Source organism: Accipiter gentilis, chromosome 30, assembly GCF_929443795.1.
Source record: "Accipiter gentilis chromosome 30, bAccGen1.1, whole genome shotgun sequence".
Lineage (NCBI taxonomy): Eukaryota > Metazoa > Chordata > Aves > Accipitriformes > Accipitridae > Astur > Astur gentilis.
Window position 1 is genome coordinate 19,558,601 of NC_064909.1, and position 21,017 is coordinate 19,579,617.

Sequence of the window (21,017 nt, forward strand, 5' to 3'; positions counted from 1 at the left end):
TTACCATTATTTCCTCAAAAGAACTCGTAAGACTTGAAAGAACCATAAAAACTATATTCCCATCGTTCAATGTTAAACCAAATCCCCCCAGCGACCAGCCCCTGCCTCGCTGCAACGCCGCTGAAACTGGGGTGGGTAAAACCCTCTCTCCAGTTGAGGTGAGCCGTTCGTCGCAGCTCCAAAACCAGAAAACCACACGCGGTGGCAGTCCTCTGCCAGAGGCTACGTCCTACACCCCCCCGCAAAAAAGTCACAACGAATTTATGGGTAACAAAGCTCCCGATGAACCGGGGGTGGGTGGAGAGGAGCTGACCCTGGCGTTCTGTTTTTCCTGATTTTTTCCAGAAGAAGCTGCGTGGATGGGGGAAGGAGCCATAGGCGTTATCAGCAGCATTTTTTTGGATGTGGCTTTAGACTTACCAGCCACTCCAAAATACAACTCCTATGGCAGAAAACGATTCTTTACACTTATTTAATAGGTTCTTCAAGGTTTGCTTTTGAGAAGACTCTCGTTTTGGAATAGCCAGTTTTACTTTAGGACAGATGCTGACCTCGTGTGGACCGATACTGGGACTCACTTACAGCCAGATTAGACTATAATTTAGATTATAGACTATAATCCCACGCTGCTGGGAGGGGTGACAGGGATCACCTCTGACTTGAGCCAAGAAGGAACCGGGGGCTCATTCTCACACCGACGCTGCCTGGAGCCTTTTTGGCTACGGTGAATTCAGAGCTCTCTTTGGACAGCCTGGACATTCGGCACCCGGTTTTGCTGGCAAATAAACCATGGCAAACGGGGCCACAGGCTCCGTATCACCGGGGATCATAAAGCACAGCCCTTTTCTATACACGACCGTGCAGCACGGTCTCTCGTATTAGCCTGTTCAGTGTCTGATTCAGCGAAGACGACGTTTTCACCAGGTAAAACCTTGGCTGTTAAAGTCAGCTGGAGATCTGCCACTGGCAGCGAGAGGAGCAGAACAGCTCCCCTTTCCTTGGGTAGCCACATCTCAAAGCCTGTCCTTCAAACCTTTGCCTTGTTATTAATTTTTTTCCCTAAGTCTGAATCATTACCAGAGCAGGCCATAAATAGTAGCTAATACTAAACAGTATTAGCTATAACAATATTAGGAATTTTTTTCTTCATTTAACCAAGAATTAAGCCCATATGGATAAACTGTGAAACTAACTCTCAAAATATTTTCCAAAATGATAAACACCAACCTACAAACATCACCGAATATTTGAAAAGCTCTGACAATCTCACAGGGAAAACGCTTATTGAAAAAATAAAGTTTTAAAATTCATAGGTTACTCTTTTCCCTCTTTTCCAAATATTCCAAGGATATTTGAGTATATTAAAGAAATTCATTCCAATTAAATTATACACATTAGGGCTGCAAGCCCAGAAAGCTGCATAAATTTGTTTTTCTCTAGGGCAGATGACCTGTGCATTGAAGTCAATGGAAAAAATGTGGTACGTTAAGTCGGCCACACATATCTGAACCTGGGAGTGCCAGTGTTAGCATTCCTGCCTGGAGGACTGAAAATACAAAAAATAATTGAATTCGGATCCAAAGTAATAAATTAGTTTTATTTGAATAAAATTTTAAAATTCTTTTGCTTTTTCTTTTCATTCACTGAAGAATATATATATAACACTTTAAACAGTCCGAAGGAAAGAACCTTTCTTTTCTAAGAGCATTTTCTATTTTATTTTCCGCTTTCTTGATTTGTAAAAGAAAGATTTTGCAAGTGATTCCTACAGTATCTTTATTTCATCGCTTTCAGTGCTCACTCACATTAATGCTCTGGGCTGTGAAGCAGAGAAGCTGAGGCAGCAGTTCATAACTTGCTCTGTCATTCCTTCTGCAGAAACGTTAACCTCTTAAAAGAAGGACCAGGATAACAAGTGGGTGCCTTAATGGGCCAAATTAAAACTAAATCTACCAGTTCATCTCTCAGCATGCACATCATGTATATGCACAGGACCACACACAGGTAGGTAGGATTTAGAGAAAGTAAGTCTTCCATCATTATAAGAGGATTTATAGAGAGGAATCAAAAGGATGAGAAAAAATTATCTCCTTTTCTTTTTCAACTCTATTAGAATTGTAACTCATTCTCCTCATGTGAATATTACATATCCCGATTTCCACAAACTTCATCTCCAGCAGTTCCTAAGCAATATTGCTCCTTCTGGCTAAGAGATCTTGTTTAAAGAAACACTTCAGAAATTATATCATCCACACTCCAGCCCATTATTCAATAAAGCTGTAATCATGCTGCCCTAAATCTATTTGTCCCACATGGAATAATTTTTTTATCTTTTCCACTTACACAGACCCTGCATGCTGTTACACAACCAAGGGTAATACCATTCTTCCTAAACATGATTGCCTTCATTTTAATTTCCCCTTATTATTAAAATAACAGAAATAATAATTTTGCAAATTATGTTTTTCTTTTGTTTTCCACTAGCCCCTTAAGACCTACTTCAACAAATGCCTTTATTAAAATATAACCAGCTTCTCTATTCCTTTTCTTCCTTTGCAGCAGAGCGTCTGGGGATAACACAATACTATACTAATGTTTAGATTTGTATTTTGGAATACCAATAACGAATGTGACCAAAAGTGATTGTTTTTATGATCTTTTAAAAGCTTCAAAATTATTTTAGGAAGAAAAAAACCCAACTATTTCTGCAAGACCCTATTTTTTTTAAGTAGAAAATGTAAATGTTATGTTCAACTAAAGTGTATAACACTAATAAAAAAAATATACTGGAAAATTATAAGAATACACTAACATGAAAATTTTGAAGCATGGGGGATACAGTTGTTCCCCTTGCACACGTGCATACACACATATATTCAGTTGCCTGACTTTCTCCCATAATTTTCAGGACTCTACATACACGAGTCCCAGCTTCAAAGCAAACTGGAGTCCAGGAGAACTACATACGCTGAAAGGTGCCAAGAAGATGCAGGTAGTTCTGCAGGATTGGGGTTTTCGAGCAATTTCTTTTTGGGGCACATGCTCAGCTCAGCAGCTGGCAACAAGCTAGGTGCCACACCGCCTTCTGAATGCTGATTAAAACCGCAACAGAATTTATTGCTGTGCACTCAGGGCTTTTTCAGCCTGAAATGGACTCCTGTCAGCTTCCTTTCTGGATACTTCAGCCGAGGTTGGCTGAGGAGTACAGCACTTAAACTCTGTTGGAGTTTCAGAAGCTAGCGTTTCCCATATATTGAAGTCTTTCTCCATACACCCACTAGTGCAGTAGAGGAAATTAAAGTAGCAATACTGTTGCCAGGAAAGGCAACGTGCAAATGGCTCGTTTGCTTCTCGTCCCTCCTTTCCCTGTCATCTTCTGAGCATTTTGAATTTAGCCAGAAGTCCATTTGGTTTAGTCATTTCTCATTAAGAACCTGCTCAAGAGAAATACATTCTTCATCATGAGTAAATTTTCTCCCCGTTCCTAAATGAAAGATGCACAGTCATCAATTCTTGGCCAGATGTTTTCCCCAGAGTCAACTTCACCTGAACCGAAGGTCATTTTTGTCCTTCCCTCAGGTCCTTGCCCAAAATCACCACTCAGTCAAGTCTTGTGCGAAATAACGGTGTCAAAATGGAAACCATATTGAGTGGTTTCCACTAAAGACACAAACACACAACCACTGATCGCTCATCAAAGCCAGGGGCGTGTTCTTTAGTACCGAGAGATTTCACCAAGTTACTTTTGCTCTTGGGCAAGGTACAGATTGCTAAACGCTGTATTATGTTTTTCCCATGCACATACTTCTCCAGATAAAGCCATCATATATATTCTTCCTCCTCCATACAGCTGGCACAAAATATTCAGCCAGACACTAGGTAAGGCAAAAGAAGGACAAGAAACAGAGGCAGCCAAAGCAATAGGGCTCCCAGGTGACAGCAGCACAGTACTGAGTTACGTTTTGAAAACAATGTTGAAGAGAGAAATCATTTTAAGCCAAAGCAGAAGCCTATAATAACTAGAAATTTTAAGTGTGTGCTGATCAGGATATAATCTGTATTAGCTTGCACCGAACCCGAATACAAGCGTACTAAAATAGCATAACCAACAGGAACACATAAGCATTTTGCAACACGGATGGCCCAGCCAAACACCACGTACAGTACCTGACCACCAAAGGAGCAAACACAAGCAGTTGCACACAGAACTACGTAGTAGACAGTATGAATTTAGGAGAGTTTTTTTTTTAAAGTTGAAAATTTGTCAGTCTTCTAAACGCTCCTATCAATGTGATCGCTACTTCTCTGATAATATATAGAGATATATAAACATATATATTCATCTATAACATCTAGGGAAGCCATGATTTTCAGAATCACACTTCTCTTTCTGGCTCCAGCCATCCTGTTTATTTTTAATGTCACGCTGTATGTTTCACATGATGGGCTTTGAAATTCAGTAAGGTTTTCTAATATCAGATTACCATCACTGTAGGGGAAGAAGAGCCATTATAGCTTGTGGTGCAAACTGCTGCCTGAAGCCGTTCTTCTGAGAATAGTGCTAATCTTGAACGTGCAAATAAAAAGCAGTAGGAAACAACAGAGTAAGTGGCTCCCCATCAACAGGGAATGAATGGCACAATTCTTCACCCACCTTTATTTTTCACACTCGAGTTAATTGAGAGATGTCCTTAAAATAGTCAGTTAGTAACAAAGTACATAAGGACACATTAGCCCCTAACGTTATCATTAGGCATGCACGTTATCCAATGACAAATCAAGTACTCTCTCAAACCCAAGACATCATGGGGCACAACAGCAGCATTCAAAACCTGTTCTCAACGGGTTAAAGCAAAAAAACAACAGGGTTAAAAACACATTAAAAGAATTGACAAAATGCTGAACATCTCGCATCTGAGGCTGCAGACTTGAGCCTTCTTCCCAGGCATGGCTGGCCCAGACCCCCCTTCCCACCTCCAGCTTGTTCCCCTTCCCCTGTTGCAGGAGGAGTGGGAGTCTCTGGTCCCTCTGAAGTGACTGAGCTGCCCAGAAGATCCCTCCGTGACCTACTTCTGTCAGGAGAAGCTATGTTAACCGCTTGAATTGCTTATTTTGACTGTAACGAGACTGGAAGTTCTCCTACGCCTAACCGAATGGGTACATCTAGAGCTCAGCAAACCCCAGCAGAGCGGTGGCCATCGACGATAACCTACTCGCGGCACGTCTGTGCCCAGAGAAAAAGCTGACGTTGGCTGTAGAGAGAAGCACGCTTGAATTTCCGCTTCAGAGCCGTTCATAGGATGATCTGAAATGAACTGCTGACTCCAAGTCTAGTTCTGGGGAGACACGAAACGCTATCTCTTTGTGAAGAGGTTTGCCTCAGCAGAGAAACGAATGAGGACGGGAACGACTCCCGCACTCCCACAGGTGATCGCTGGAGAACAGGGTTGCAGGACGGAGCATTCCACGCTGCTCCTGCCTACGCTGTCCTGTTGTAGACAAGCCAAAGACTCCCAGCTGCAGGCTTGAAAAGCCAGGACTAATATACTTGCTAAAGAAGCAAACAGGCCAGCAGCAGAACCGCTCTGCCGGTACCTCCGAGAGCTCTGCTACCTTAGGCAACTCCCGTGGAGACAGTAACAAAGCATTTGCTTAGGTGAACGAAAGTAACAGTCTAAATCAAGCAACGTGGGAATATGCATGCCACATCATGGTTTACCAGCTAAATCGTTTTTTTCTCTGTTTTTTATTCTCTGTTGAAAACCCTGCCAGGAAAAAAAAAATAACCACCACGTGTCAAAACACCACTTTCCTCTTGAAGGTTCAAGTACTCTGCTCTGTCTACTGGTGAAGATTTCTTGACCACAGATCTGACCTTCTTGTGCTGGACGGGTCACCAGCTGTGTTCCATGTGAGCTCTCCAAGTCTCATCCTTCACGGTACAAGAGAAAGGTTTCCTTGCCCATTGCCTATTTCAGACCAGTCTTTCATTACCACACGGATGAAAGCTAGGGAATAAGAAATCACTGTACATTTGTTATATTTTTTTATTGCCATATAAATGTAGCCCATCAGCCAAAACTGCTTCTGCACTCAATGTAAGGGAAAAATTGTGACTAATGGGAATTAACATGCACATACATAACCAATAACACATGATTTTTGAGTACAAATATGCATTCTATGTCAGTGGAGATGGTTAAAAAGACAACTCTCCCCCAAACAAATGTTCCTTTCCGTTTTCTAAATTAGTGTCACAAGCTAGCATTTTTTAATTTCAGAAAAGGTAAAGATCTCAACACATATCACAGAGGCTACCATCGGATTGAGTACCCATACTTCCTTCCTACACAAGTCAAATACCAAGCATTCCTTTCCAACAAAATTTCTTCAAGTATTATCTTCCTGTTTCTTTAATATCAGACTGGCTTCCTTAGTTATCTATGCATTACTGAGGTGATGGTCAAACATTTAGCATTCAGCTTATTCCCATCTGTTGTCTACAAGGACAGATTTGCTGAACTGCAGGAAAAGGGAACTCAGACATTAAACTCAAGCTCTACTGCTTTATTCCAAATGTAAAATTTAATAGGGCAACAAGCACAATAAGAAATGACCAAGCAACAGCCTAGAAAAACCCCAGTGAAAAGATTTAAATAAATCAGTGTTTTTTAATGAGCAGAACCGCCTTGAAAACATGATCGTCTTTATAGAAAGTAGCGCCACAAATAATTATCACACCCCAGGGAATCATAGGTTTCACAGATGAGCTAAGACAGACAAGTTGTGTAGGTCGCTTTTTTCCTCCCCTGCCTTCATACACTGCACTGAGAAACAGACAAACAAGGAAAACTCGTAGCACCATCGCCACAAGAAGTGCTTGCAGAGCTGCCCGAGTACCCGTGCGTTGGCACGTCTCTGTGCCAGGGCACGCGGTCGCAGTTCAAGCTCTATAGCACGTATGCTGTAGGTCAGAGGATGCATTTGTTATGGGGCAGGCACCGCTGCTGCGAAGCAGTGACAAAGAAAGCCTACCTTGTTAGCTGCTTAACACCCTTGGTCTGGCTCCAGAAACCTGGACCAGAAAAGACAGGGATTAATCTCCTCCAATATACTGCTCTTCCTAACACCAATTTAAGGGGAAAATTGACCCTGATACACACACAGTAGGAAATTACGTGGATTGAATATTAGCAAAAACTTAGTTGCAAATTCCTTACTGCTGCGTTACAAGAAGGTAACGGCATAAAAGTCCTCATTTATATTAGATTAAATATCTTCATCTCTCTGTTATACAAAGAATGCGTAACTACCTGCTAGTTAAAAGAAAAAAAGGTTGGAGCAAAATCTCTGTGATCAACTCCCTCTGACTTCTAGAGTACTTGCAATTTTTTACTCAAACCAACCCATACAGTTTTCCTTCCATTTTACATTCAGGCATCCTACAGTCTAGATCTAGTTGAAGCACATCCCACAGAGCCAATTTATTTTCTACGATTTCTGTTTGTTATGTTTTAGTGGTATTGACCTTTAATTGTAGTTTGCACAAACGCCCAGACCTTCATGCTTGCCAAGATCTAATTTATCTCTAAAATTTAATATGCAAAATTGAGCTGACTGAAACTCGGCTGAATAAGAATGTAAGCCTAGCATATAGTCATCTAAGCTATTTTAACATTATCCTTAAGTGGTGAAGTGTGCAAATCTATGATCACAATAATTATATTTTAGGGAAAATCAGATTTAAATAAAAGACGACTGAAAAACTGTCTCAGCCTCTCAATTTCTAAAAAAAACATATGTTTTATTTTATTGGCAAACCATCACATTTAAGAAATCTAATCATCATGCAAGAGCTGACAAAAAAATAGTAAGGCACGCATTGCTGCTGATATACGAAATGCATTTTCTTGCCCACTCATGCTTCTCGGTTTGTATTTTTTTTCCCCCCTACTGTCAGCTGAAGGAGCAAGTAGTTAGCATTATTTAGACTCAAGTCTGCTCAAGAACCTGCTAAACTTTGAGTAGTTTCATGACCAATAAAACTAATGAAGACTGAACTCTTACTAATTTGTGTCTCCTGTGGCTTTCCCTTGTGTAGATTTTCTGATGTTTAGTAAGGACTGGATTCTCACAGGAACCTGCTTTCATTTGAGGCAGGAATAGGTTCTCCTCTTTCTGGCTGCTCATTCTTCTAAAACTTCCAGCAATGCAGTATCTCTGAGACTTCTGCATCTCTGAAGTTTGGCTGAAATTAGCCGCTAGATTAAACACATATTGGAGAACAGGGAAAACAAATAAGTGTATGCTTAGGTTCATGTGTACGCACATATATGTGGAAGAATGTGATCATGCAAGTCATCTTTCCTTGGGAAACCAGGCTAAATCATGATTTTCTCATTGGAAGAGTGCAGTGATGGATACTGCAATTTGCTAGATCTTTAAATAGTAGCTTGAAGCATGCATTACCAGCAGGACCTTTTGTGAGTAGGGATGCACTCTCAGGAAAATTACATTTGCCCAGAATAAGACTGTTTTATGCATGTCTCCTTCAGTAATGATAGGAGATCTTCAGATCAAACAGTTCTTGACCGTGTACACAAATGCTTCTCTTGCCAGCAAAATTTGCACTTTACCTTTTAACGTTGGCAACTTCCAAGCAGGCCTGTGCAGCTCATTGAAGGTCCTCTCAGTACAAAAATTGGTCACAGCTCATTTTTTGGATGCCTGCCTTTGCTCTGTGTTTAGTTAACCTCTTCCTCTCATACATCAGGGACTGAAAACTTGAGCTGATTCTTTCTAAGCCCTGTGGGAGTCTCTGCTTTCTCCTTCTCTCCACCGTTCACCTGCATGTCAGAGGTCATCGTAAAGAGGCATTTTCATTTTTAATGACCTCCACCCTTATCGACAGATTGATTTGAGTTGTAATAAAACAATGAGGGTTCTTGAATTTTAGACTCCACAGCTTGGAAACCTCATTTTACAAGTCTGCCCAGATTACCAGTTATCCTTCATCTCCGAGTACCATTTCCTAATTTTGAGGCTCTGGCTGACAGAACTAAAGAAAATAGAATACAATTTGCCAGAATTACCTGCCATCTTTCCACTCCAAAAGATCCAAAGCCTATCTGCAAAAACAGCGCTCACACACAAGAGTGAATGCATTTCAACTTAGTCTTAGGATGTGAAGTAGAGGAAAGGAAATTAATGGATGAGAAAGAAGCACATAAGGGGAAAAAAATAAGAGCGTTGATAGGTTTTCATTGTTTTCTTTTGCCCTAATACACAAACACTAAACAAGATAAATGAAGACTTAAATCACAAAAAAATGTTTTTCCCTAGGCACATATCTACAACAGCGCACTTACCAACAGTTGCTTGGTTCAAAGGATGTTCCGTTTTACAGATAAACTCCATCTTTTATGAGGAAGAAAGAATTTTAAGACTGGAGTCATAAACACAATACAGTCACTGGTGGTTATCTGCAAATTAAAATTGACTCCGCACAAGGAAATATTTAAAATCATTTTTCTTCCCTGAACCACTATATTCTGAGCACCACTTCTTCCATACCAGACTCAGTGAAGCTGCTGGCCTCCAGGCAGAAAAGGACAGCAATTTCTTTTCTTTTTTCATACTGCTCTGCCTTGCTCAAGATAATTTATAATGCCATTAGCTATTATATAGGGGAATATGAACCCCCGACTTTAGGAAGGAAATGAAGTAGGTGCAGTTTTTCAATTGTTTAAGCAGAATTTGACCAAGAGAAAAATGCTCACACACATTGCAATAACTAAGGAGAATTGCTTTCAAAAGTGAGTTAGGTATGGAGGCACGTTAGTAGCATTATAGTCCAAGAGGAGATGCGCTTTCAACTTTTTCAGTTGCTTTACAAGATACTTTCGGCTATATTTACTTCTAATAGTCAAATATATATGCAAATACGTGTGTATGCAAAAATCAGATACAGTCTTTACAGCTCTTATAATAGATTTGAGGTGATGTACATGATACACATATGTGTACACATTCATAATACAGTTTTATATAAAAAGACCCAATGAGAAGACACTCCTTCTCTGGATCTATTCTGGTGTTTATACAAAAGCAGGAAGAAGGGATTTCACTTTAGTTGAAATTAAAAAAAAAAAAATCTCCAGGGGAATGAAATGTTTGTAGAACTCAATCAAGAATAGGAAATATAAGTAACCCATTCCTAATATTAAACTACTCCTGCTACCAAATTAGCTCTGTTTTTGCAGTTTCCTCCTAAATCAGTAGTGGTTCATTAGTGTCATACCTTAAATTGTACCTTAAAATGAACTGGAGTACTACCTACATCATTAAAAATATCTTCATGCGTCTCTATATGTGTGTGTAGAAGATATTTTATATATATACACACACTCACTTGTACATTAAAAACAAAAGAGCTTCTAAAAACGTGTATGTGTCAGAGCTCATCAGAAGGCAGCTCTTTCCATGAAGGGTATAGAGGTTTTGGAAACCAGGAAAGCTCACAAAATCAACAATATTTAGACTGGAAGTGATTCTTTCCTTCTTAACTGTATCCTAATGTAATTGCTTACTAGTTGGTACAGTCCTGAATAGCCAGACACAAATTTAACACGCTGCTCCATATTGACAGAGAAGTTTCTCAAAACTCCACCAAGGAGACGTTCCCTCCCCCGGACGTTATTCTTTCCACAGAGTGCTCACAATTTTAATTGTCTCAGCAGTTGTATTCTGCACAAAGGACAAGATCCAAAGTGATATCGACATGTTTCAGGTGCAGAACTGGCAGAAATTATGTGCCTAAAACCCAAATTTGCATCACACGTGCACAAAGCTGCTACCCAACCTGCTTTGGTGTACGAGAGGCTGCAGGTTTTATATTTCATTGCAAAACCCTGGGCACTCAAAGATCTGCTCTTGAATATACCCAGTTGCTCCCATCTTTGCTAAAGGGACCTCCTCTCCAAGTAATTCTCTTTTGCCCGAGGCAGTCTAGAGTTTGCAGAGCGGGTAACCCAAGCCAAACTATGCCCAAAAGTCACCAAGCAGAAAAAATACTTGAAGAGCACTGAAGCACTGAGTTCAACCAAACCCAGAGAAACTACAGGCCTCTATCATTCATAGATGCGACCAGAGAAAGCTGCTTTGCATCGTTTATCCAGTGACTAACACACAAACACCCTCAGCAGCAGAGACTCAAGCCCCAGGTCTCCCCCACTTCAACCGCATCCCTTCCTCCTAGACATTCAGGTCAAACTCCTGCTTGCTTTCTCCCCTTCAAATTTCCTCTTTGGATTCTTGTCAATCTGATGTCTAACTTCCATAAGAATGATGATGGATGATCCCCAGGGAAACGTAAGGGGGTGGTGAAGACAATTTCCTAACAGCAGGTAATATATAAGTGATTTTCGCAGACTGAGGAGGGAATTTAACCCCAACCTCCCCGTTCCTGTCCCCTCCTGCTGTTACTGTCTCGCAGCCACTGACTTCGCATTCAAATAAAAGGACGCGCCTGTCACCTCTGTCGGATGCCTGTGGTGGCTGCGACACTCCGGTTTTCCATTACGCCTAACCGAAGGCAGCAAATACATGCCTTAGTCTCAGAGAAAGAATAGAACTGAATTTCAGAAACAAAGCTCCTCTCTCTGGTATTTCTATCGGTTAATTTTGAAACCTCTGTCTTGGCACGCTAAAGGTCATGAATTTCACTCTCTGAGGTAGCATTGCAACATCTCAAAGCCTGTAAGATACGGCCCAAATTCCCTCCACATCATTCAAAATATGGAATCTCTGCATGTTTTCCATTGACTGCCAGGACAGGTGTGTTAATGAAGACCTACTTATACACGTTGCTGGATTAATTTCTCTCCTGTAGCTTATTTCTGTTATTCAAAATTTACATTTCTACTTAGCTGGAGTCACTATTCTCATTCTTGCCAAAATGTCTGGTTGCCTTTGGGTATTCTTCTACTGGTTTTCCCTAGATAAAAAATTCATCTATGTAAACCTAAAGCCCTCTATACCATCAAAAAGGTGTTACACCTCAGGTGTTGAACATGATCCAAAGAGCAGCAGGAGGAAACAGTATCCCCAAAGGAGGTGCCGAACACACACACACACACACAAAGACTAGCTCGGTTTGCTAAAAAGAGCTGCCAGAACCCTACTGCTATACTTATTGTAAAATATATATCTATACGTATACATATTAAAAATTTTATATAGAAATATATTTGGCATCAAGCACAGTTCAAAAAATGTCTTCCTTTGTAGGTGGTAGAAAACATTTTTTTAAATCCTCCTTTTTTCCACAGAACAAAAAAATTAATATGTCCATCCTGTTGTTTCTTCTATTTGCTTAGCAGTTTCCAAAGCACTAGGTCTGTGCAATTCTTCTCTTTCTGCCTTTTGGACAGGAGGATCTATCCTAGGGCATCAACCGTGTGGCAAAGCTGAGCTTTTTCAGCTCGATTCAGTATTCTGCTGAGGGCTTTCCTGTTCCCTGGATGATGTCTCCAAATTTTCTTAGTTCTCTTTATCCTGCCAAAGAAATTGTTCTCTTGCGAAATGTCTGATGCAATTTTAACCCAATGATGGATACTGTTGTCTGGTTTTTTCTGCTCTTCGCACAAGTTGAGTCATTTTGCCTTTCCCACACGTTTAACATATGTGTTCAGTGCATAGAAATTCAGCTCTATAAATCTGCTTTAGACTTCTAACCCCCCAGCGCCTTTGGCTTTTCTTTTATTGCTAGAACACAATTTGCGGCAATATATTAGACTGTGTATGAGCATCTAACTTAAAATAAACAGCCATCCTGTTTGCTTTTAGATCAATAACCTATTCATCTTCCATTCTGTTGCTGCCCATAGCTGCTAGAGTGGGAAAAAAAAAGCTAAAAATCACACAATGAATGTCACCTTTTTGTCCTTCTTATGCACATCATAAAGGTGATGACAGACTCTGCCCAGCTGTGTTCCTTGGACATTTTCCCATATGCTCAGGGCACTGGGAAATCGCTTCAGCTGGTGTCAGTTGCCACAACAGAGCCCCTTTTGTTGGAACCCAACTTCCAATCTCAGCTGTGCCACTGCAACGGGACTCTCCCTCTCGCGTGTCTGTAATTGCTACCTGCGCTTAATGCAGCTTGCTGCTCCGCAGGCTGAGCGCTGCGCTGATGGAAGCTGCCACAGGAAAATATTTCAGTATCATATTCACGGAAATACCGATCGCATTCATGAGAACAGTGGGATTGCTGGCTCCAAGAAGAGAAAAACAACCCAGCCTTCTAGAGATGCTATTAGCTTCAAATTGCAAGAGTAAGAAAAAAAAGCAAAGCGATCTTTTACTTTCTGGGGTTTATGGGGATTGGGTTTGCTTTTAGCATCCACATCTTCTAAGGTTTTCTCTACAAATCGAAGGACTTGATCTTCAAAATGACAGCCGAGAGGTTCAGATAACTGCCTGATTCGGGGGATGGATCAAGCACAAAATATTATGAAAACCCTCAGAAGATTATAAGCACTGAGGACACTGAAACCTATGTGGAAATTGGAGCTTTTTCAATACAATATCCTGCCTTTCTTTACTATATAAAGACAGAAAGGGGAGATATTACTTCTGCTAATCCACAAGGAAGACAATCAAGAGCAATCCAACTATGGCTCATCTTTTCCATGAACAGGACTCATTTCCCCTTTCGCAATATTTCCACCATACCTTTCATCTGAAGGAAGACAACAATTCCAAACACCTTGGGGTTTTTTTTCTATTCAGTTCAACAATCAGCTGTCAATATTACCTCCAGCTGGAATATATCGTCATCTGGTTTCATGAAACACTACAGAGTAGCAAGAGAAGCCTGTCCAGGCTTTCCATGTTTTACACACTGTGCTCTAGTAGATACCAACATCTATATTATCTTTTCAAACCATATGAAATAAGATAAAAGAATATTTTTCTTTAGTGTTTTCATACCTTTGCACTTCATTTAATATATCTATGTATTTGCTAGAAAAGCAAAGGGCAGCTGATAAATATTTCTAAATTGTTTTCTTATCAGTAAAAAGAGGTGTTTTGTTATCTGTCGCTTCCATCTTTAGGAGCTGACTGTTTGCAGCAGGGATGCAGGTCTGAGCATTGTCTTAACTACTTATGGTAACAAATCCTTCTAGTAGTAGGTCTTTGTTTCCATAGCAACTGTCTAATAATTTGCCAGATAACATTTATGTGATAAACAAGCCTAGAAATCATTGTTGACTCACATTAGAAGAAATCCTATACATTTTGTGCTGCACTCTCAGAGGCAGCAGTTGTACTGTGCAGCTCTGAGGTTTCGTATTTCACATTAGGAGGTACTCAATCTTCTCCGAGAAGTAATAGGATTAAGCAATTTCCCCAAGTATCATAGAATATTCAACACAACTCATTTTAATGTGATCAGGATAAAGGCAACATCCTCTGCATCTGTCACCACACTACGCATTCACAATTAATTAAGAAATGCATCTGCAAGCAGTGTCTCATTTAAGAGGGTTCCTTGAAGGAAACGAAACTGAAGAAAAAGCAGCCAAGCACACATACAATTCCTAGAACTTTAAAATTTTATTTAAAAAATGAATATAGATATGAAAATTAAATAAAAATCCTGAGCCGTGCCGTGATTCCTTACTCGCCTTTTGGTTTACTTCTTGCTGTTTCTTTTTGAAGCCAGTATGCACAATCATACTGGGCGTCTTAAGCAAGCAGAACATTTGCCCCAGTGGAAAAGCAGCACTGCCAACATGGTACAGCCTGGTGACAGAGGAAGCTAGATGGAAATGTGAATTCCCCTCACTCACTGTCTTCAAAAAAATGACACTTCAGTGGAGCAAGACTGTCCCAAGTAACAGTTGTGCATGATTGAAGAACAGAGCTACCTGGCAGGCTGGGAAACACATATCCCAACGAAGAACTAAAATCAACGTCCAAAGCGTTTTGAAGAAAATGAGGCTAACTTTATTATCTGGCAAAGCAGCATAGAAACATCGAAGCCCTCAGATGCCCATCACAGTCAGGTTCCTCTGATGAACATCTGCTGCCATCTTCCCATACCGTCACTGGACAACACTTATGTCCTAACCCAAACTAACAGCAGCCCCTCATAACCACTGCTGACTCGTTGGGAAAGCTACTTTTCCACTTGTTAACACTCCTATTGCACTCTTCCAAAACCCGTTTACTGTATTTTCTTGTTTCATCTTTTCTTCATGGAATCCCACCCCCATTTGGTAGGATACTGCCGACCTCAGCAAAAATTAATCGTCAGTGAGGTCACTGACACGGGTCGCAACGCAGGAGAGCTCCCTTCCAGTTTCTCCCTTCAGCCTCGAGTGCAAAAGTCAAATTATAACACAGGTACACAAACCCAATCAAGTCTTGCATTTGAAATTAGAACCTGTGAAATTCTTTAACCTATAATACACAGGAGCTCAGACTAGATTATGATCATGTTCCCTTTTAGCTTTTAAATCTGTGCATCTTTAAAAACATATATATATTTGCATTGCAACATGAAAATCTAGTTTATAATCCTTAGTGCCTGCAATTAGAGTTGCATGAATTATTTATTAGGAATCTGTAACAGCAAACCGGTTTCTCAAGAGTTTAGCCGAGTTTTGCTCAGACCAATTTATTGCTTGTGGTAAAAACCATACATAAACAACATAATTGTCCTTTGAATTTCTGAGTCTGAATCTCAATGCATAACGTAAGGCTGTGCGAGACCCCAGAACTTAAGTCAACATAGACCAAAACCAGTGAACAAAAAACAGGAGGTTTTGCACAAAATCACAGCTTTTAGAAGTACTTATAATGCACATCATTAATTTGATTTTTCTTCTGAATTAAACAAAATTACAATAATACACTATTTCCCAATTGCCTGGCTGCATATCTTTGCACTAACAAAAAAATCAAAAGCAAAAATGCTTCAAGAAACTATACATTCCCATTTTGAAGTATATTTTTTATATTATATAAATAATAGCCTTGAATATTCAAGTTACTGATTTGAATTATACAGATGACTTCGAAGTTTCTTGGCTTTATCTTATCTTGAAATCTGTGTTAAAATCGGCAGGAAGTTTAATTTCCAACAACTGAATCTCAATGTATCTTTTATGTGGAGTACGCTGAGCTTTTTACAAGTGCTGTGTAGACCTCAGATAACCTGCTTCTATTGTTAGATGTATTAAACATCTTTATCATCATTTCCATTTTGTGGTGGAAATGATAGATGATTACAAAAGCGGACAGAAAAATTTAGGTGTAGAAGTACTGTGCACTAAAGGTTTTGATATCACTTATTCATACAACAATTGATTAGTGAGCAAACGGTTGAATTATTTCACTTCTTTAAGATGTGATTTCCATCTTTCCCTGTAAAGTTCAAGAGTTTGTTCCTCTCATACCCTTCTGAAAGCAATACGCTGGATTCAGCCTTTTTTTCTTTTGATCAGAAAAACTGCGAGCTGATGCTTAGAGACAAATTTTAAGCAAATTCAATCATTTTTCTATAATAGCATTTAAAATACACAACACCTACTTGCACACGTATGTCCACAAATGAAAAGGTTTGGTTTATGATCCCACAGATTAAAGATACCATTCGATTTCATATACTATGTCCCACTCAAAGTGCACAGAGCTATAAGCTCCGTATGAGCTTACTCCACAGAACTTCAGTGCTACAGAATACATTCCTATAGATTTCAACACTAATCATTCTCCATTTAATGACACTCTGTGAGGGTGAACTCAGTTCTTTGTATCGCAATATATTTAGTTTGCTCATCCAGTTGCAATTATATTAGCTGCCAGCACCACCAAAATATTGAACATTTACAAAAATGGAGTCCAATACCGCCCTAACAAACTCAAGTGGAGCTTCTGCTACTGGTACAGTGGCTAAGGACTCTTGGAGATAAAAAGGAAAACACAACTTTGCCACAGTAACATGTCAAAAGCCTTTCAACACGCCTACATTTTGCAAACCAACTCCAAACTACTTTTGTAGCTGACAAAGGCATTTGCTATACCGGGATATTTTATGATAAGTTTATTATGCTACGTCTGTCTACCAAAGAGTGCACTTGACAGACAAATCATTTTACAGTACAATAAGTAAGGTAGAGCACTTCATAACCAAGTGGTTTGCCTTGGATTGTCAACCAGTGTCAGCTAACAGCTGTGTTTTGATTGAAATCCCTCTGAGCCATTTCTTGTAGTTGATCTCCAGCAAGCCACAGGTTCCCCACAGCAAGGCGAAGTTTCACCTACTGTCATCCATCCTTACCTCCTGTCACTAGTCAACGAGCCACCATCTCGCGCCGCTTCTGTTCGCTTCTTTCTAATTGGGATATATGTTGTTCACGTTGTCATGGATTGAACGTATGCGATGTTAAAATCGTGAAACATTTCAATCTTTGAGCTCCTGTTTTAAGCATCAGTTCATGCATTTGAGTATGTGGGTTTGAGGCAAAGATGAGGCAACCAGACCATTTCACTTGCACACTACAACAGTAGGAAATACGGGAGACAGAAAGATTTATTACTGAGTTAGCTTGCAGTAAGCGTAAGAGAAGCTCAAAAAGGGAAAACGTTTCTCTTAAGATTTAATGGTTTTGACCTACTTCAGAGTAACTTCAGAGATCTGGTAATCTAAGCCACTGAAACCTCCCCACAGTACACAACTATTCTGAAGACAATACTGTTTTTTCTAATGAATTGTGATCACTGGAAGCAGAATGAGAGAAAAAATAGGATGGTTCTAGACAGGTAATTTTGGCATTATATCCAGGTGCAATGCAAATTAGATTCCTCGGATTTCAAGTATACTCTTCTATTGTAGGTGACAAAGCTCTAGTAACAGTGAGGTCTAACTGGAAGACACTAGGAAAGAAGGAAATGCGTGGGAGGGAGCCAGGTTTCCGTTACCTTACCCATCTAACATCCACAGTGACATTTTCAGATGTGCTTACATGCCTTAGTAGCCTCCCATTTCCAAACCTACGAAGTAACACAAAAGGATTTTACCCAACTGTTTGAGTCATCTCTAGCCCATCTGTAAGGAAAGATGTTTGCCTATACTCATAGTCTAAAACAGTATAATGATAAGACTATCGTTATTTCTGATATTTCAACTAATATGTACCACTGCAACTCATCTCCTCAGCAACGTGGCTTGTCTGAACCCATCAGATTCACCCTCTGCTTTTCCAAACACTGAGTCAAGTTCAGGGTGCGGAACCTTAACTACTAAGCGTAATCTTTATAAAAATAATGAATATTATTCCACCTGAGGTAGCAAATTACATCTTTTTCAGACTCACACATTTCTCCAGGAGTACAAGAAACCAGCCATCAGCTTTCCCCAACGCTCACGCCTTGATGAGTAAGCAGAAAACATTTTCTAGACAAAATAATCCTGAAAACATCAAACTGTTTTGTCAGAGTTTTTGAGCTTTCTCAAGACTCTCAAGTTCTCTCTCTCAACGCATGTTCACAGTTGCAGCATTCAAAGTAATTCAAACATGAACAAAAAGAATATACAAAGGCGGTACAGGCTAATTTCTGAAACCCACGCAATTACCAAATTGAACAGAATATAATTGAAATGGCTGCGTTTTATTTTGCGACACATAATAATGGGAGCTTAAAAGACATCTGTATATTCTGCTTAAATAAAATATAATTACTAGAAGGTCCGTGCCCTCAGCTATGCTGGTGCAGTTCCTTGAGGGGATTTTTTTCTGAGTGGCACTGATTGGCATATTTTCTTATTAGCAAATTAAAAAAAACAGATCTGAAATAAATAAATAGCAGTAAGAGGGATTTTATCACTATAAAGGACACAAATCAGAGCTGCACATCACATTCTCATGGAGTTTCACCAGGAGTTGGAGACCTGCGTGCCCTTTGAGCATTTAAAAATGTCACCCTGTAGCACGGAGAGAGAAATGTTGACATTCTTCACTATTTCCGATTAAAATGCATCCTCACAGCACTTCTGCTCACTGAATCTGATTAGTTATTATGTGTGATGCCTTGATTATGATGAAAGGCAACCAACTGGGAAACAGCACAGAAAGGTTAACATGACAATGCCTTTAGGATCTTTAGTAGTATCACTCCATAGTTAAAAATACTATGATAAAAATTAACCCAATAAATATATTTATTTCATTTTTGAATTTGCTGCTTCAATCCACCGCCCAGCGAGGACTGAGTCTATTGGCTGTGCTGAAGGGAGATAAGAGGAAGATGCTATGCTACCACTGATGTTTCTTGTTTCCTCCTAAAAAGTCACTTGTGGCCACTGTTGAGATCTTCTGTTTACCTTCTGCAATCCAGCAACAGAAGGAAAAAAGGCCACTTTGTGGTGACCCATGGTCTGATGGTAACAAGATTGAAAAGCTCAGGTGATAACTGATGAATGCCAGAATAGGGGCAAAATCCCTCCAGACAGTCTGGATGATGAACTCGAACAGGCTTAAATACCATGCAAGATTTTGCTAAGCTGACTGAAAGTCCTTTGAGTTACACTGGCATCCCAGGGTACTCCTATTCAGCACAGCTTCTTAAGCGGTGCTTTATTCATAGCAGACAAAACCTCATTTAAAATTACTCTTCCTTGAAATTTATTTGGTTTTAGTTTCTTTGGGTTGGGTGTTTTGGGGTTGGTTTGGGTTTGGTTGTGGGGTGTTTTTTTTTGTTTTTTTTTTTTTTTTTGGGGGGGGTGGGGCACGTCTGGCCCCAGAAAGTTCTGACATACCATAACTTAAAGTCACATTATTTTGTGTTTTCAAAGTGTACACCAATGTTTGGAGGCTTCTGCACTGCATGAGTTCTAATTCCAGACTTTACTGGGTGCTTCAGTGTTGGGGAAGACAGTCTTTCCAGCCCACAGGAGTGACAAATCATTCCAATAACCTTCTAGATGGTTATTAAAAAGCACAAAGAATAGCATGATATCTATGAAGGAGCAACTTCCACTCCTGGGGAAAAAACCAAAGCCATCTGAATAATGAAAACAAATATTCACAAAGCAAATCGAGGTTCAACAATTCAGATACGATTTTTCTCTTATTAATGTGATAATAATGTTCACTGGTTGTCATTCATGAACACCAAGGTGATTATGCAAAACTTTTTTTTTCAATCTTATTTATTCTCAAATATGTCTCTTTCTTTTTTGAACATTTTTAATCACTGGCTCAGCAAACAGAGGTGAGGCCAGTTAATAACTCACACCAATACAAAAGAGTAGTTGAGAGGCTTGGGGTGCAATTTTTCAGGTGACTCAGTATTAATGTGCTGCTCCTGACACTGAATTCAGAGGCCATTTCTCCATTTGTCTCAAAAAAAAGTAAGTTAGGGATACAAAAATAAAATCTCCTTTAAGAAATCACTTAGTAAAACTGTCTTAAAATCAGAAACACCACATCAAAGAAGGCCTATCATAATATTTCTTTTCATCTGATTACGGTTTTGGTTTGTTAAGCTTCTGCGTAGGATACGTACTGTAATTCTTCTGTTTTCACATTTAACCTAATTTATCTATGAAATTTCTCAACAATTTTAACAGTGACTGAAATGACTGTCAGTCAATGTAACATGATCTCCTGGCTTCAATTTCTGATTGGAATCTCCAGTTTCCTATGGCACCATATCTTGAGAGTTTACTTTGAGTCTTTGGATAATTGAGACTTCATTAAAAATCCCCAGTACATAACTGAAGTAACCACCTGAAATTCACAGTCTTTACTTAAAAAGAAAAAAAAATTAAGCCTTTAGAGACTCAGGGAAAAAATGGCTAAAAAAGTGAACTCTTAGGAATCCAAAACCAAATGGTAAACAAAAGTGTTTCAGCTTCCCCCCCAAATCTAAGTGACTTACCTGGGTGATACCCAGAATCTAGCTCATAACATTTAATTGTTTAGTGGTGGCAGTTTTACACAAGC